This window comes from Odocoileus virginianus, unplaced genomic scaffold (genome assembly GCF_023699985.2).
Source record: "Odocoileus virginianus isolate 20LAN1187 ecotype Illinois unplaced genomic scaffold, Ovbor_1.2 Unplaced_Contig_88, whole genome shotgun sequence".
NCBI classification, from domain to species: domain Eukaryota; kingdom Metazoa; phylum Chordata; class Mammalia; order Artiodactyla; family Cervidae; genus Odocoileus; species Odocoileus virginianus.
Window position 1 is genome coordinate 35,807 of NW_027224405.1, and position 8,171 is coordinate 43,977.

Sequence of the window (8,171 nt, forward strand, 5' to 3'; positions counted from 1 at the left end):
AGACTCCTGGGTTTGGTTTCTTTCTTTCTTTCTTTTTTTTTTTTTTTTGTTTTCTGAATGTTGAGTTTTTTTTTTTTTTCCATTTATTTTTATTAGTTGGAGGCTAATTACTTTACAACATTGCAGTGGTTTTTGTCATACATTGAGATGAATTAGCCATGGATTTACATGTATTCCCCATCTCGGTCCCCCCTCCCACCGTTTGGTTTCTATACTTTATTACAGTAATTTATAATAGTGTCTTTCAAATTGTAAGTCCTAGTTATCTATTTCTGCATTTCATTTTAAGAAAGATTATTTTCTTTTGGACAAAGATTGATTTGAAATTTTGCATGTGGATGTTATCTAAGTTAAATGGTACTTTTAGTCAATTGATTAGTGAGAATCTTATTAAATACATCTCTCCTACACAAAGACAGCCTTTTACTTTACTCCAATGCCATCTTAGACTTGAGAGTTTCAAATATACACTGATTAATGGAAAATAAAAGATTCTTGTTTAAGCAACCTTACTGCTTTGCTATTAATAAGAGACATGCATGCATGCTAAGTCGCTTCAGTCATGCTCAGCTCTTTGCGACCCTATGGACTTTAGCCTGCCAGGCTCCCCTGTCCATTAGGTTCCCCAGTCAAAAATACTAGAGTTGTTTGCCATGCCCTCCTCCAGAAGATATTCCCAACCCAAGGATGAAATCATCATCTCCTACATGTCCTGAATTGGCAGGGGGGTTCTTTACCACTAGAGCCACCTAGGAAGCCCAAATAAGAGGCTTTTTCTTGGCTATTAGAAGACTCTCTTTTCATTTAATTCCACTAAAATTATTGGCCAGGAGAAGCCTCTGAAAATATACCGTGCACTGAAGAAAATCTCTCAGTCCTCTAGAGCATGATTCCTCAGTGAGTTTAATCTGGAACAAACCTTGGGGACAAACTGTTTTCAACAACTCAGTAAAGGGACTTATTGTTCATTGTTGATTAAGTGCTCATTCATATCTTCCCCGTGGGAGATTTCTCCTTGGGTATTAATGTCACTGTCAGGATGTAAAATAAAATCTGTTAGTTCACTAGACATGAACCATTTTAGAATGGTCAAATAAATGTTTTAAAATATCCAAAATAAAGTCAATTTCTGTAATAATCCAGTGCTCTACAGTTTTGACTAAAACATTGTTTAAAATTATTCAATTAATTTGTTCATGAAGTTTTAAATTTGATCTTGATATATTTCCAATGACAGTTTCAAATTCAATGACATCAACTGTATAATTTTGCAGCCAGTTCTGAGTAATTCTACAATCCAGAGTGTAAAAAGGTTATAAAAGTTGAACAAGATGTTCATGCTTTGTGCAGGCAGAGAGATGTATCCTGTATAACAAAGCACTTCCAGTTACAGGCACTCAGGTGTCCTGATCTTTTCTCTGCACTCACTCCTGCCTTACCTTCATCAAACTAAACACCCATTTTCAAGAACGAAAAATAAAATTGGAGAAGCCTGAAGTTGGAACAAGAGACAAAAGAAGAAATAGAAAACCCAGGTAACACATTCATAAAAATCTTCCCTGCTATGAAAAGAGGGCAAAATAGAGTTATTTGAAATTAATCATGTATATTTCTTAAGGAGCTATTATATTTATTATTTGACTTTAAGTATTTTATACCAAAAGTTCCAGGAATAATATAGTATGTACATTTACTCCATTTTACAAAATACTATTGAAATAAGCCCAATGACAATAATGTTTGCCAATATTTTGTATTAAGATTGTTTAAATTCCAACTGAAATAGAGCTTAAATATAACATAATATATAACAGGTCATGCATATGGTCTACACAATAATTTTTTACAATGTTTCATATAATTTAGAAAATCAAACAACTATATATTTTGCATCTTCATATATTGAAGATAATGATAGTGAAGATTATGATAGCTTTTCCCATCTCTAGGGAATCTTTCCAACCAAGGGATTGAACCCAGGTCTCCAACATTGCAGGCAGATTCTTTACCAGCTGAGCCACAAAGGAAGCCCAAGAATACCAGAGTGGGTAGCCTATTCCTTCTCCAGCAGATCTTCCCAACCCAGGAATCGAACCAGGGTCTCCTGTATTACAGCTTCTGAGCTCTGAGGGAAACCCAAAGTTTATGATAGTTCTTTAAAAATTGTTACCTTGTACATGGTATTTTTAATGTTCTTGTTCTGTGTAGATATTTAACTCCTTTTCATATATATATATTTTTTAGTTGTGGTAAAATATACAAGAACACACTCCATCTAACAGAATTTTTTCATCATCTCAAACTGAAACTCTATGTGTTAAAAAGTAACGCCCTGTCTCCTCAGCCCCCCAGTCCCTGTTGTACTTTCCATCTCATCGAATTTGACTATTCTAGGTACCTCATAAAGGGGAGATCATAAAATATAAATGTTTCTGTGCCTGGCTTGTTGCACTTAACATAATTTCTTCAAATTCATCTGTTACTTTAATTTCTTCATCTGTTACTGTTAATTTCTTCAAGATTCATCTGATAGCATGTATCAGAATTTCCTTCCTATTTAAGGCTGTATGATTCCATTGTTTGTATATACCATAATTTATTTGCACATTTGCACATTCACTGATTGATGGTCATTAGAGTTGTCACCACCTTTTGGCTATTGTGAAAAATGCTTCTATGAACACTGGTGTATAAATATTAAAGTCTCTGCTTCCTAGTCTTTTGTGTATAAACTCCAAATAACATTTTGATATGTAAATCAGTAGCCTCTTATTAAAAAAGGGAACTCAAAACTTGAAATGTTAAAAACTTACATTCAGAGACCTTTAGTTACTTGTTAGACTCATCAGTTTGTACTTATACCTAGCTGGACAGTGAATTTTAGTGTCTATGGAAATACAATTCATGAATTGTGTTATATACAAGGTCTATTAAAGTCTTAGAGAAAATGTCAGCATCTAAATCTTCAGGGGGTTAATGAACTGGATATATTCTCATTTTTAGGGTCTTATGAATATTGTGAATGAAACAAGACACATGGTATTACGCAGTCAGTTGACCTCATAATTTATGGAAAGAAGATCCCTCAGATTAAAGTTAAATGTATTGATACATTTCAAAGAGGAGAGTGAGTTATGGAGAAAGACATAAAAGGAAATTTCCACACAATCATGTGAGTAGCAAAACTGGACATCTTCTAAAACTGCCTATGATAATGACCCAGTCAACCTCTCCATCCCTCAGGAAAGCATCTTTGGATAGTTATATAAAAGAGTAGATTTTGAGAAAACTCAAGTGAAACTAATTATAGAGATGTGGTACTAAAGTTAAATGGAGCGGGAGGTGGGAGGGGGGTTCGGGATGGGGAATACATGTAAATTCATGGCTGATTCATGTCAATGTATGACAAAAACCACTACAATATTGTAAAGTAATTATCCTCCAACTAATAAAATAAAGGAAAAACATAATAAAACATATTTTGAACTTATTTCATGCCTATTATGTGCTAGATAATTGTTGGCAATTTTTAAGATCTTCGTTTGCATTATTCTATTTAAACCCTAGTGTGTTTGATTCTTTTATGTTTCATTACAGAGATTATGCTGAATGATTTACTCAGGTCACAAAATTTGTAAGTACAGGTTTTGAGGCTCAAGTTCCAAACCAGAGTTTAGAACCTACACTCTCAAAAAGTACATTGCATGCATTTAGGGTCACAATATTTATAAAACAGATTTTATATTTATAAAAATATTTATAAAACAAAACAAAAGTTATAAAACTATACATAAGTTAGGCAATATGACATCTCTGATAGTTTTGTGTGTGTGTGAATTTGTTTCCAAAGTCTGTTCAACCATATTCAGGGTTGAGGCATTTTTAGAACCTCAAAATTTCTGCTGCATCATTTTAATGGTCACTATAGCTCACATGGGAAGCAGGTTTTACTGTGACAGTGACAACAACAGTGTTAGTCTCTCAGTTGGCGCCCAACTCTTTGTGACCCCATGGGTGGCAGCCGGCCAGGCTCCTCTGTCCATGAGATTTCCCAGGCAAGAATACTGGAGTGGGTTGCCATTCCCTTCTCCAGGGGATCTTCCTGACCCAGGGATGGAACCCCGGGTCTCTTGCACTGCAGGCAGATTCTTTACTGACTGAGCTACAAGGGAAGCCCCAGGTTTTACTATATAGACAGTTAAATAGAAACATATTTAGGCATTAATTGTGATCACATGTTTCAAAAGGATATGTACTGAAATTTATTTCAGTTTATAATTTCCAATATATTGCTGAATGAAAATGTTTCTCAGTATTTTACACTTTGCATGTCATGTAGATGTTTTGTTTTTCCTCCTTCTGTTGTTGAATTTGTCACTGCGTAGACCTAGTTAGTTTATCTTATTTCATTTATCATTGTGGGATAGTTATCATGGATTTACATGTTCTGAGATGTACTTAAAGATTTTATTTAAAGATTTATTTGTTCCAATTGATTGTATTAAGAAATTTGAAGAATATCTCAAGTGTTTGAAGCAGATATATTTATTTTAATAAAACATGATATGATAAAGTATAGGATTTTGTATCATGTCTTGTCAAATTAATGGTTTAAACTGTTTAGAGGAATAAATGTGTTCATAAGAATATTTTGATAGTGAAGTATTTCTTGATCACCTAAAATATATGAGGTACACTCAGATTCCAGAGAAACAGTTATTAAGGCATGCTTATTGTTCCGACAAACTCAACAGATGACAGCATAAAACCAGCTATAAACACATAAGTTTTAAGTGCTCAGCAGATCAAAGGGTTAGACTCTCCTACCCAAAGTTACCTCTTGAACACAGGACAACTTCTAAGAACCATGAGTATTTATTTTTCCATTACCAATGAATATGTGGCTATGTCATTGTCAGTGGAGATATTTAACTATGTATGTATACAATGAACAGCCAGAACCTTGAAGATGGAACTCTGAGGCAACTGGTTTCTTCAATTCACATATGTTCAGAATTTTCTTTTCTTTTCTTTTTTCATTTATTTTTATTAGTTGGAAGCTAATTACTTTACAATACTTTAGTGGTTTTTGCCATACATTGACATGAATCAGCCATGGATTTACATGTGTTCCATAATTTTCTTTTCTTTTCTTTATTTGATCTAGAAGTAGAAAGATTCTGAGAGGCAAATCCTGATGCTGATTCTGAGTTACCCTCCAATCCATCTCTAGCTTGATAGTTCAGGAAATCCTCCACTCCCTTTTCATTCAGTACCCCCAACCCAAACTGTTGATTTATTTCAAAGCATTTTTTATTTACTTTCTAGCCTTTGCTGTTTTGTATCTACCTTTTTTCAGTCATCTCTTATTTTCTCTCTTCCACACTTTATTTTCCCTCTGATATCTGAGCATAAATTGAATTGCCAAATGCACAAAAAAGAGAACAATCTTCAGCCTTTCACAAATGACAGTCTGTAAATTAGACACTGAGATGGAGCACATTTAAAATGATTTTGCCAAAATGAAGTTACACACATTACATGTAAAACTGGCCATGGATTTATTTTCCTCAAGTGAGAAGGATTGTCCTGTTTTCCACATAGACTCAAAAAACCAAGAACTTACAATATGAACCAAATAATGAGTTTAATTTATTGATTACTGTAATAGTTAAATAACCTTTAAAACACACTAATTAACTCTGGTTAATATAAAGATGATCTACCAGCAAAAGTGTTAGCATGTCATTTAGGATAAAGGCTGCAATGACAGAAATTCAGAAACTCACAGCATCTGGAAATATCATCATCTTTCCAAGAAAAGTATGAGTTTTCCTAAAATACCTGAGCAAAATCAAATAATAGCTCTAGTTTTTTGGCATGGAATTCTTTATACTATACCAGGATTCTGCCTAAAATTTTTATTTTGGCATTCTGAATTGAGCTATGGCTAGCAATAATCAAATCTAAAGTTTTGCAAATCAAGAAACATGTCTGTGTAGTGCTAATTAACATAGATTTGTATTTAGTTTCCCTCCAATAACCCAGACTATAATAAATGTCTATTTACTGTGTCTTTGGCAGGGCCAGGGCAGGGTGGGGGGAGCTTCCTAGGTGGCTCAGTGGTAAAATATCCACTTGCCAATTCAAGAGAAACAGGAGACATGGGATTTTTGGATGGGAAGAAGTTCATACATTTATCTGTTCTCATCTGCTTGCTTATGTGTTTTGAAATTCATTGTAATTAAGTGGAATCTTATAAGCATTTATTGAGCACTTATGTGCCTGGTTCTTTCACTGTAGAGGGTGACTGACTGATTTTGGAGCTCATAGTAACTCAGAAAGGATGCTATTTAAGCATCGGTTTACAATTTTATGCCCCATGCCTAGGTATTAGTTTATGTAAATATGTAAATAAAGCTATTAGGGATGTGATTGTTTTCATGGTATATCTCAGAATGCCAAAATTGCTCTCAAAAATCAAAAAAAAAAAGAAAAGAAAAGAAAGAAAGGAAAGAAATGATATATAAACTAAAAAAAATTGATCTTTGTGGGGGGTATTCTGGAGAAAGCAACTTTCTTGTCATTTGGTACATCAGCTAACACCCACTCATATATACTTCCCAGTTAGAATACTAAAGTCTCACCACTATAGTTGAAGCAAGGAATTTGATAAAATGAATGAAGGACTTGTGGGAAAAGAGTCCAATTCTGACATTCTAGAATTTCTATGTGTGAGATCTCACGGAGCCAACACTGGTGAGTAAGGCATCACGTATTTGACACAAAGCTTGCAATCCTCTAAAAGTCATTACTGGCCATTTGTTTACAGCCTCTGACTCTCGATCCACAGTTTTGAAGAACACATGGAAAATAGGAACAATGTGACAGAGTTTGTCCTCCTGGGGCTCACACAAAATCCTGAGATGCAAAAAGTTCTATTTGTTCTATTCTTACTCATCTACATTGCAACAATATTGGGCAATCTGCTTATCATGGTGACCATCACAGCCAGCAGGTCACTTGGTTCCCCCATGTATTTTTTCCTGGCTTATTTGTCATTTATAGATGGTGTCTATTCGACCGTCATTGCTCCCAAAATGATCACTGACTTGCTTCATGAGAAAAAGACTATTTCCTTCCAGTCTTGTATGACTCAAGTGTTTACAGATAATTTAACTGCTTGTGCTTAAGTAATTCTCCTGGTGGTGATGGCCTATGACCGATATGTAGCCATCTGCAAACCTCTTCATTATTTGATCATCATGAATCGGAGGGTATGTGTCCTCATGCTGCTGGTGGCCTGGACTGGAGGCTTTCTGCACTTACTGGTTCAATTGCTTTTTATTTATCATTTCCTTTTCTGTGGTCCCAATGTAATTGACAACTGTGACATGTACCCTTTACTGAAACTTTCTTGCAGCAACACCCATCTCATTGGACTCTCTATGACAGATAATGGAGGGGCAATTTGCACTGTTGTCTTCTTCATTCTCTTAGTGTCCTATGGGGTCATATTACAATCCCTGAAGACTCATAGTTTGGAAGGGAATCACAAAGCCTCCTACAGTTGTGCATCCCATATGATGGTCGTCATTTTATTCTTTGTTCCCTGTATCTTCCCGTATGCCAGGGCTAATTCAACCCTACCCATTGATAAATCCATGACTGTGGTTTTAACTTTCATAACTCCCATGTTGAACCCCTTAATCTACACCCTGAGAAATGCAGAAATGAAAAATGCCATGAGGAAACTTTGGAGTAAAAATGTGACCTTAATTGGAAGAGGTTGTGTAGGACACGATATTCTTTTTTTTTTAGAGAGAATCAAAGAATATTTTCAATATCAGTGATTACAACTAAAAAATAATTTTCCTTGAGTTACTTAAACTACTTTTTCCTGAAACAGCTATATGAACTAATCCTTATCCTAGTGGAATAGTGTATAGATCTTAAACACCAAGAGAATTGCATAGCTTCAATCTCTTATAGATGTAATCAAACTGTGTTAAGATTCTATAGTGGAATCTGATAAAAAATTAATTTAAAATTTCACAGATATGATCATAGCTGCATTTTCAAATCTGTGAAAAATGAAATTTGTTAACATATACTATGATTGTGCCATATGGTTGGTTTTGTATATTCTGATCAAATTTTGAACTGAAAAA

General features: G+C 34.5%; 1 pseudogene; it reads left to right on the top strand.

Moving 5' to 3' along the window:
* Positions 1-6,866: 6,866 nt before the first annotated feature.
* On the top strand, positions 6,867-7,853 carry LOC110149258 (olfactory receptor 4A15-like; annotated as a pseudogene).
* Positions 7,854-8,171: the final 318 nt, after the last annotated feature.